Source organism: Mesocricetus auratus, unplaced genomic scaffold (assembly GCF_017639785.1).
Source record: "Mesocricetus auratus isolate SY011 unplaced genomic scaffold, BCM_Maur_2.0 Super-Scaffold_100014, whole genome shotgun sequence".
In the NCBI taxonomy this organism is placed as follows: Eukaryota; Metazoa; Chordata; class Mammalia; order Rodentia; family Cricetidae; genus Mesocricetus; species Mesocricetus auratus.
The window spans coordinates 48161493-48169940 of NW_024429197.1; the positions used below are offsets into that span (position 1 = coordinate 48161493).

Below are 8448 nucleotides of genomic sequence, written 5' to 3' on the forward strand. Positions count from 1 at the left end.
ATCCACTCTTCAGTTGAGGGGCATCTAGGTTGCTTCCAGGTTTTGGCTATTACAAATAATGCTGCTGTGACCATAGTGGAGCAGATGACCTTGTTGTATGAATTTGCCTCTTTTGGATATATGCCTTAGAGTGGAATTGCTGGGTCTTGTGGTAGATTGATTCCCATTTTCCTGAGGAAACTCCATACTGATTTCCAAAGTGGCTGTATGAGTTGGCATTCCCACCAGCAGTGGAGGAGTGTTCCCCTCTCTCCACATCCTCTCCAGCATAAATTGTCTTCGGTGTTTTTTTTATTTTAGCCATTCTGACAGGAGTAAGATGGTATCTCAAAGTTGTTTTGATTTGCATTTCCCTGATGGCTAAGTGATGGGGGAAGTCCTGTACATTTGTTAATAAAGCACTGTTGGCCAATAGGAATCTAGATGGGTAGGACTAGGAGTCCAGGAGGATTCTGGGAAGGAGAAACACAAGAGAGTCAACATGTAACGCCATGTGGGTAGGAAGCCTGGAACTATTCTCCGGTAAGAGACATACTTAGATTAACAATTATGGGGTAATTACTTAAGTCAGAGCTAGCCAGTAAGAAACAAGCAAGGCCAACAGCTTCATAATTAATACAGCGTCCTGTGTGTTTATTTGGGGACTACAATGTGGCAGAGCCCAGGTGACTGGCGGGTGATAAACCAAAGTGGCTAGCAAAGAAAAAGCTTCTCTTAACAGCTAAGGATGTTGAGAACTTTGTTAAGTTTCTCATGGCCATTTTAGCCTCTTCTATTGAGAATTCTCTATTAAGTTATGTACCCAACCTTTTAATTGGATCCTTTGTTGTTTTGGAGACTTGGTTCTTGAGTTCTTTGTAAATTTTGGAGATTAGCCCTCTGTCAGATGTGGTGTTAGTGAATATCTTTTCCCATTCTGTGGCCTGCCTTTTTGTCTTGTTGACTGTGTCCTTTGCCTTACAGAAGCTTCTTAGTTTCAGGAGGTCCCATTTGTTAACTGTTCATCTCAGTGTCTGTGCCACTGGTGTTATGTTCAGGAAATGGTCTCCTGTACCAACTCATTGAAGAGTATCTCCCATTTTCTCTTCTAAGAGCTTCAGGGTGGATGTATTTATGTTGAGATCTTTAATCCATCTGGACTTAAGTTTTGTACAAGAAAATATACATGGATCTATCTGCAGTCTTCTGCATACCAGTTATGCCAGCAGCATTTGTTGAAGATGCTTTCTTTTTTCCATTGTACAGTTTTAGCTTCTTTGTAAAAAATCAAATGTTCATAGGTGTGTGGGTTATCAATCAGGGTTTTCAATTCGGTTCCGTTGTTATACCTGTCTATTTTTGTGCCAATACTAACAGTTTTCAGGACTGTAGCTCTATAATAGGGCTTGAAGTGAGGTATGGTGATGCCTCCAAACATTCATCTCAATTATGATCCTAATTTCTACAACTGGTCTGATAGCATGAGCTGGAATGATAAATAAAAAGCATTAGAAAATCTAAATGGGATGGAAGACATTTGGAGAAATATTTAAAATTTCACTGAGCAATTATACTTTCAGTGATACCTTATTATGAATATTATATTGCACCTTCAAGAAAAGCAATAACAACAAACCCAAATTCAGATAAAAATGTATGTGCCCTCTTAGAATGAAAAAGTAAATTACCCAAATATAGTAACTCACACACTTGATTACAAAAAACAGGGAGAAGGGGTAGTGTGATCTCTGAGTTCCATGAGTGCCAACATTTGTAATAAGTCCCTATTTCTTTCCAAACAGAAAAAAAGGATACGGAAACATAAGAAAATCTGCCCTAGGGAAAAGTAATACATCTTAAGCAATTTGACACTTTCATATTCTCAATGTTTATTTTTAATTATCTACAAACAGCATTTCCAAAACAGTTGTTTTCAATGTTGTTAGGACCAGGAAACAATACAATTTTATTCGGTAAGATATAGTTTGTGGACAGTCAGTTTCCAGGGCTAGGTACAGCTTGAGTACAGATCCTCTGGTGCTGCTTGAGGTAATTCAATCTGGAAAAATTCTTGTTGCACTTGGCACAAGGGTACAGGCATGTCCCACTATGTTTGCTTTGGTGTCTTCGGAGATCTTCGGAGTGGAAAAATCTCCACTGACAGCCAGGCTGATTACACACCACCCTGGATATTTTCCTGACGGTTACTGCTGGACAAATTCATCTGTCCATAGTGGTTTATCTGGTCTTCCTGGTTTGACACCTGGTGACCATTAAAAGGCTGATATCCCTCAGGAGTCATCATCAGCTCTCTAAACGGTATCATGTTTTCAGCAGGCTGAGGAAAGCAGGGTTCTGGTTGGAAACCACTTGGGGTTAGGTCCTGTTCCTCATAGGCTTCAAGTAATTCCTTGAAGAAGTCTGCAGGTGTTTGGCCAAGTTCCTGTGTTGCTTGGGGAAGTTCCTCAGATGCTTGGGGAAAGATCAACATGTTGCTGAAATAGTTTTCAGTCTCGAGAGCTAAATGTCCTTATGGGTATTCAAATATAAGAACTAGACTTCTGCTTGAAGGTTGCCCAAACCAACTGAAAATATCAGCTGGAGGGTAGGGCCTCACAAATTCAAGGGCTTATGACAGTGGAATGGGAGAAATGAACTCAGGTCCTGAGCTCTCCAGTCTCCTTTGATAAAGCTTGGCCAGAAGTGGGCAGGGCTTCAGAGACTAGGGATATGTATGCCTTGCCCTTGAAGGGGTATGGCCCCACTCCTAGAGTTCTTGCTTCAGCTTCTTTACCCAGGCTCCTAGAATTCAGAGTGTGTCCTCTTTACACAAACTCTAAGGGTGCTTTGTTTGTAGTTTGTTTGTCCTTTACTTGGTGTCTATTTTCCTCTTGTAAGAATGCATGCAATTCCTGTCAAAGGATACATGTAACATGTAACATGAATTGATAAATGAGTCAGAGACTGATATCAGGGTTCAAACTTTGAGCTGAATGTCAGAAAAGCCAAGTAGCCAGACATTATCTCTTACCTGTAGGTTCAAGCTAAAGGAGCTGAATCATTCAGGAGCTCTCGCAAAGTCTCAAACTGCTTCCTCTTCTCAGATTGCTTGGAGTATGAATGCTTCTCTGAGACCTACCTTCTGTCTTATATACTTCCCTAATGTTGGGATTAAAGGTGTGATGTAGAATTATCATTTAGACTAATTGACTCTTGTGTAGATCCGGGTGGTCTTGAACACATAGATCTCTCTACCTGTAACTTTTGATTCCTATGTTTAAAAGATGTTTACCAACACCTCCAAGCTGCTGGCTATTGGAACAAAGGATTGTGCCTGGCTCCTATGGCTTGTAGTTTACTTTGCTTTTTCTGAATCCTCAGCCAAGCTTTAAAAATCATAAATAATGTACCACTACCTTTGACCCAAATTAAAACTGGACATTCCAATTTAAAAAATCTAGATCAAAATGTGTCTTACCAGCTCAAAATTACAGATGTGTAGTTATTCTTCCCCATATCAGAAAAAATTAATACCCAGAGACAAATATTGAAGTTCATGCTTGAAACTAAGGATCAGAGATCCAAAGCAGCCAAGACAGTAGATCTTTCTTCAATCTAGCTAAAATGTTAATCCTACTACTGTAATCCTCTGTTGCAAAGGCTCTCAGTTCCTGTGTCCTCCTACCATTTACTCCTTTCTCCACAGGGCCATATAACTCCTGTCTCTACCTCAGTTCTTCTGGGATTAAAGGTATATCCGACCAGGTGTTGAGATCACCTTTGTGTGAGCTGTTTCTTTTAGAACTGGATCAATTACTTGTAGTCTCTGTGGCCTTGAACTAATGGATATCTGTCTACCTCTTAATCCTGTGTCCTGGGATTAAGAGTATGTACCATCAAAGCTAACTAGTGTTGTTGGCTTTGTATCCTTAACCCTCAGGAAAGCTTTGTTATGACATAATTAGTATATCACCACACTTCCCAATTTAATTAATTTAATTAAGCACTAGTCATCCAGGAGATCCTAGCACTAGGGAGATTTTCGATATTGTCATGTTGACAACTAAAATAGTCACCATATGTATATTTTCCAAACATGGTATAAGTCATATCTCCTTATATCATCTTTTCTTTCCACATGAAAAAAACTTACACATCACATACATGTCTAAACATTATAGACTATTCTTCTTACTGCCACAAAGGCATTATCCATTTAGAAGAGATGACCATGTCACCCAAAAGACATTGTTTTAGTATCTCAAAATTGTATATGATAACCATTGAAAAACATTAATTGCCATCACTTAGAGAAATGAGGGAAAGGAAACATAAGTAGCTGTTCAACCACATTCCTAACTAATACAAATTGTTGTTCCCAAGTCTTGAAGATTCCCAAAGATCACCAGGGAGACAGACCCACTGAATTGTAAAAGTAAGGTTTTATTATTTTATCCAACCATGACAGGGACCCCATCCAGAGTGAGTGAATTTACTGGCCTACCGCTAGGATGTAAAGACACAAGTTCCAAAATTTCATCATTAGGTAGGGGTTGGTTTTTGATTTGCTGACATTTGGGAACAATTAGGAGAATTTCTCAAATTCATGTTTTTGCATGAACTTCCCGAGTAAACATTATTTTCACTGGTCAGTGCTGAGAGTGAACATTCTGTGGTTTCTGTGGCTTTGTCTTCTCTACCTTCAGGTGGCCTCTTGTCCATAGATACCAGTAGTTTTCAGAACTATATCCTGGAGACTACAGGTGAAGCTTAGTCGACACTGGATTTTCCTTTTGGCCAAACTGATCCCAGTATATAACTATCTTGGAGGCTTGTTGGTGTATGGAGTTTGTGTTCAGTTTTGGCCCTCGGCTCTGGGAGAACAGAAGATCTGAAGCTTCCTTGTGTTAGTAGTCCACATGTCTTTTCTGTAGTGTATCAAGGCTGCCAAAGTAGGGCTTAAGTGAGGGTGTGGTCCCTTCACAATAACTCTCAATTATAAGCCTCATTTCTGCAACTGCTCATGTAGCTTGAGCTGGTATGGTTAGCAATATCATTAGAAAATCCAAATGGAAAGTAAGATGTTTGGAGAAATAGTGAACTTGTGTCACTATGGAATTGTTCTTTCAGTGATACTTTAGTGTAAATATTTTTCTAACACCTGTGTCCAAAGTGATAACAACAACCCAAGTTTATTTATAGAGATTTGTTTAAACTCTCAGCAATAAAGTTTAAGTAGGCCAGCCACAGTGGTTCATGCCTTTATTCCCAGAACACATGAGGAAGATTCAGAATTATCTCTGACTTCCAGGAGTACTATAGCATATATTGAGACATTGTCTTAAACAAAGAAACACATAAGAAAATGGTAACTTTATTTTTAGTTTTATTTATTTAACATTGTTTTCACTCATATTACATACCTCCCAGAGTTTCCCCTCCCTCCTCTCCTGCTGCTCCCTCTCACCAATTTGCATCTACCCTTCCCCATGTGCTCTGACATCATCTCCACTCAGACATGGGCAGGCCTCCTATGTGCTTGATCAAAACTTGACTCATCAAGGTGAATTAGGACCCTCTCTCTGTGTGAAGAAGGTAATCCAGCTTTGGCATAAGGTTGTCAAATCCAGCTAAGCTCTAGGGACAGGTCATGATCTCCCTGCAAGGAGCCTTACAAACAGAGGAAGCTTCACAACTCTCACACACACATGCAGAAGGCCTAGATAGGACTTATGCAGCCTCCACAATGGTTTTCCCAGAGTTCATGTGCTACCATGAGCCCAGGTCAGCTGTCTCTGTGGGTTCCAGCCTTATGACCTTGACCCACATATGCTTGTACAATCTCTCATCCCTTTCTTTGGGAGGACTCCCAGAGTTTGGCCCAGTTCTCAGCTGTGGATCTCTGCATCTGCTTTTATCCATTAGTGGGTGAAGGCTCTCAGATGATAATGAGGGTAGCCACCACCCTGATTAGAGGAGCTTGCCAGTTCAGGCACCCTCTCAACTATTGCTATGACTCTTTTTTTTTTTCTTTTGGTTTTTATGAGACAGGATTTCTCTGTATTGTTTTGGAGGCTGTCAGTCCAGCCTGGCCTCAAACTCACAGAGATCTGCCTGCCTCTGCTTCCTGAGTGCTGGGATTAAAGGCGTGAGCCACCACTGCCCGGCCTTGCTAGAACTCTTAACTGTGGTTATCCTTGTGAATACTGTGAATTTCCCTGACACCAGGATTGTCCCTAACCCTGAAATGCCCACCCCCCCATTAATATGTCTCTGAAAAGTAACTTAAGGAATTCCTTCTATGAAAAATAATAGGTCCTTAGATCATTTGGTAAAGTTTCATATTCTCAATATTTATTTACTATAATCTCCAAACAACATTAGCAAACAGTTGATGATGACTTTGTTTTGGGCAGAAAATAATACAGTTTTATTAGGGAAGATATTTTTGTGGGCAGTCAATTTCCAGGGGTAGGTACAGCTTGAGTACAGACCCTCTGGTACTGCTTGAGATAACTCAATCTGGAAAAATTCTTGTTGCTCTTAGTACAGGGATAGGGCTGGCTCCCCATTGTGTTTTCCTTGATATCTTCAGAGGTCTACTGAGCAGATAATTTTCCACTGGCTTCCAGGCTCATTGGAAACACAGATCTTCTCCCCACTGTGTTTTTTACATGGGTGGAAAGACTTTGTATATAATTTTCCACATCCTGGTAGAGACACAAGTAGGGCTTCAAACTGGGAATCTTCTTGTATGTCACCTGAATTTGGGTCTCCAGTTCTGTCTTCTCTCCAGGAAGATGTCTGTGGGCTGAAGGGAAAACTTGAAGAGATTATGAACACACCAACATATGGGGTTTGGTTACCCAATAAAATGACCTAAGTATTGTGACTTTCTTAAACATCGGGTGATCCGTTCTGACTTGTGTAGACATTCTCATCTACAGAGGTGTTCTTCATCTGACCCCAATTGAAAGTGTCTTAAAAGTAGGCAGTTGTCTTTGGAGACTGGAAAACATTTTCCTCTTAATCTGAGTTTGTTCTATTGCTCCTAAAATGAATTTTGTCAAATCCAGTGGTTTGTTGTACTTACCATCTGAGGATCCAAGAAGAGATTCTGGTCACCTCTGTTGGCTGATGTCTGATAACTCCCAAGGTGTGTTCACCAGTTGGGATTCCCATCTGACCTCAACAGATATTCTCAACACTAGAGGCTGTCATCTTACCACAGTGGTTTTGGGAGTCCATCATCTGATTCCTATATAAACTTTGGTGTCCATCAGGGGTTATCATCTGATCCCCATAGGACATCCTATCAGGGATGGGGGAAGTCCTGTGTATATGTCAATAAAGCACTGTTGGCCAATAGGGAACCAAGATAGGTGGGACTAGGAGTCGAGGAGAACTCTGGGAAGGTGAAACACATAAAGTCAAGATGTAACGCCATGGAGTAGGAAGCCCGGAAACCTCTCTGGTAAGAGAAATACTTAGATTAGCAATTATGGGATAATTACTTAAGTCAGAGCTAGCCAGTTAGAAACAAGCAAGGCCAACAGCTTCATAATTAATATAGCCTCCTGTGTTTTTATTTGGGACTCATGAGGCTCTGGAATCAGGCTGGCGGGAAGGCTTCTCTCAAGGAAAGGCTTCCCTTACATATCAGGAGTTGGGCTGCTCTCTTGATCCCCACAAGGGATCTTGCTATAAGATGAAGTTATAGTTTGATTGGGAAAATGTGCCTGATTACAACAGGGTGCTGAAGCCTCACTCCATAGAAAAACTGCCCACAGTTTCTGATTGTCATCTGACCGTAGTAGGAGGTCTGGTCACCACTAACAGGTAACTCTGGTCACACACAGAAGCAACTGAGTGATCCTGATTTGAGTTCTGGTGATTATTGAACAACAACACAGGATCTCATTGTAGAGTTGCCATTTGCTCCCACAGAGAACAACCTAATTATCACCAAAGGCAATCCTCTGACTTTTACCTGTGGCTGTACTGTGTGTTCTAAGATTCTTTCTACCACTCAGCAGCTTCATCTAGTCGTCTTCATTGTAGAATGTGTCCTTAGTGTCAGGGACTTCCGTCCTCTGAGAATCAGTAGGGCATGTCTCCAGGGTGTTATTGAGCTCCAACAGGTGCTTACAGACTTCAAAGAAGTCCTGGAAGAACACTTCAAGTTCTTCAATTGTTTGGGGAAAGGAGAACATATTGCTGAACTAGGTTTTCAGTAGTAATAACTTAATGTCCTTTTATGAGCACTGAAACAACAGAGACAGACAAATTTATGCTGTTACCACAAGGCTCAAATACATGAGAGAGTCAGAAGTTAAATGAGGATGCAAGCTGGTGGCCTGGACGTCTGACCTTCACAGACTGTATTGAAGATGAAATGAGAGAAATTAACTAGCACCTGAGTTCTCCAGTCTCCTTTTTAAAGCTTGGCCAGAAGTGGGTAAGGCTTAG

At 40.9% G+C, this 8448-nt stretch overlaps 1 pseudogene; it reads right to left on the bottom strand.

The window, feature by feature from the left end:
* Positions 1–1974: 1974 nt before the first annotated feature.
* Positions 1975–8192, bottom strand: LOC121144123 (annotated as a pseudogene).
* Between the last annotated feature and the right edge of the window lie 256 nt (positions 8193–8448).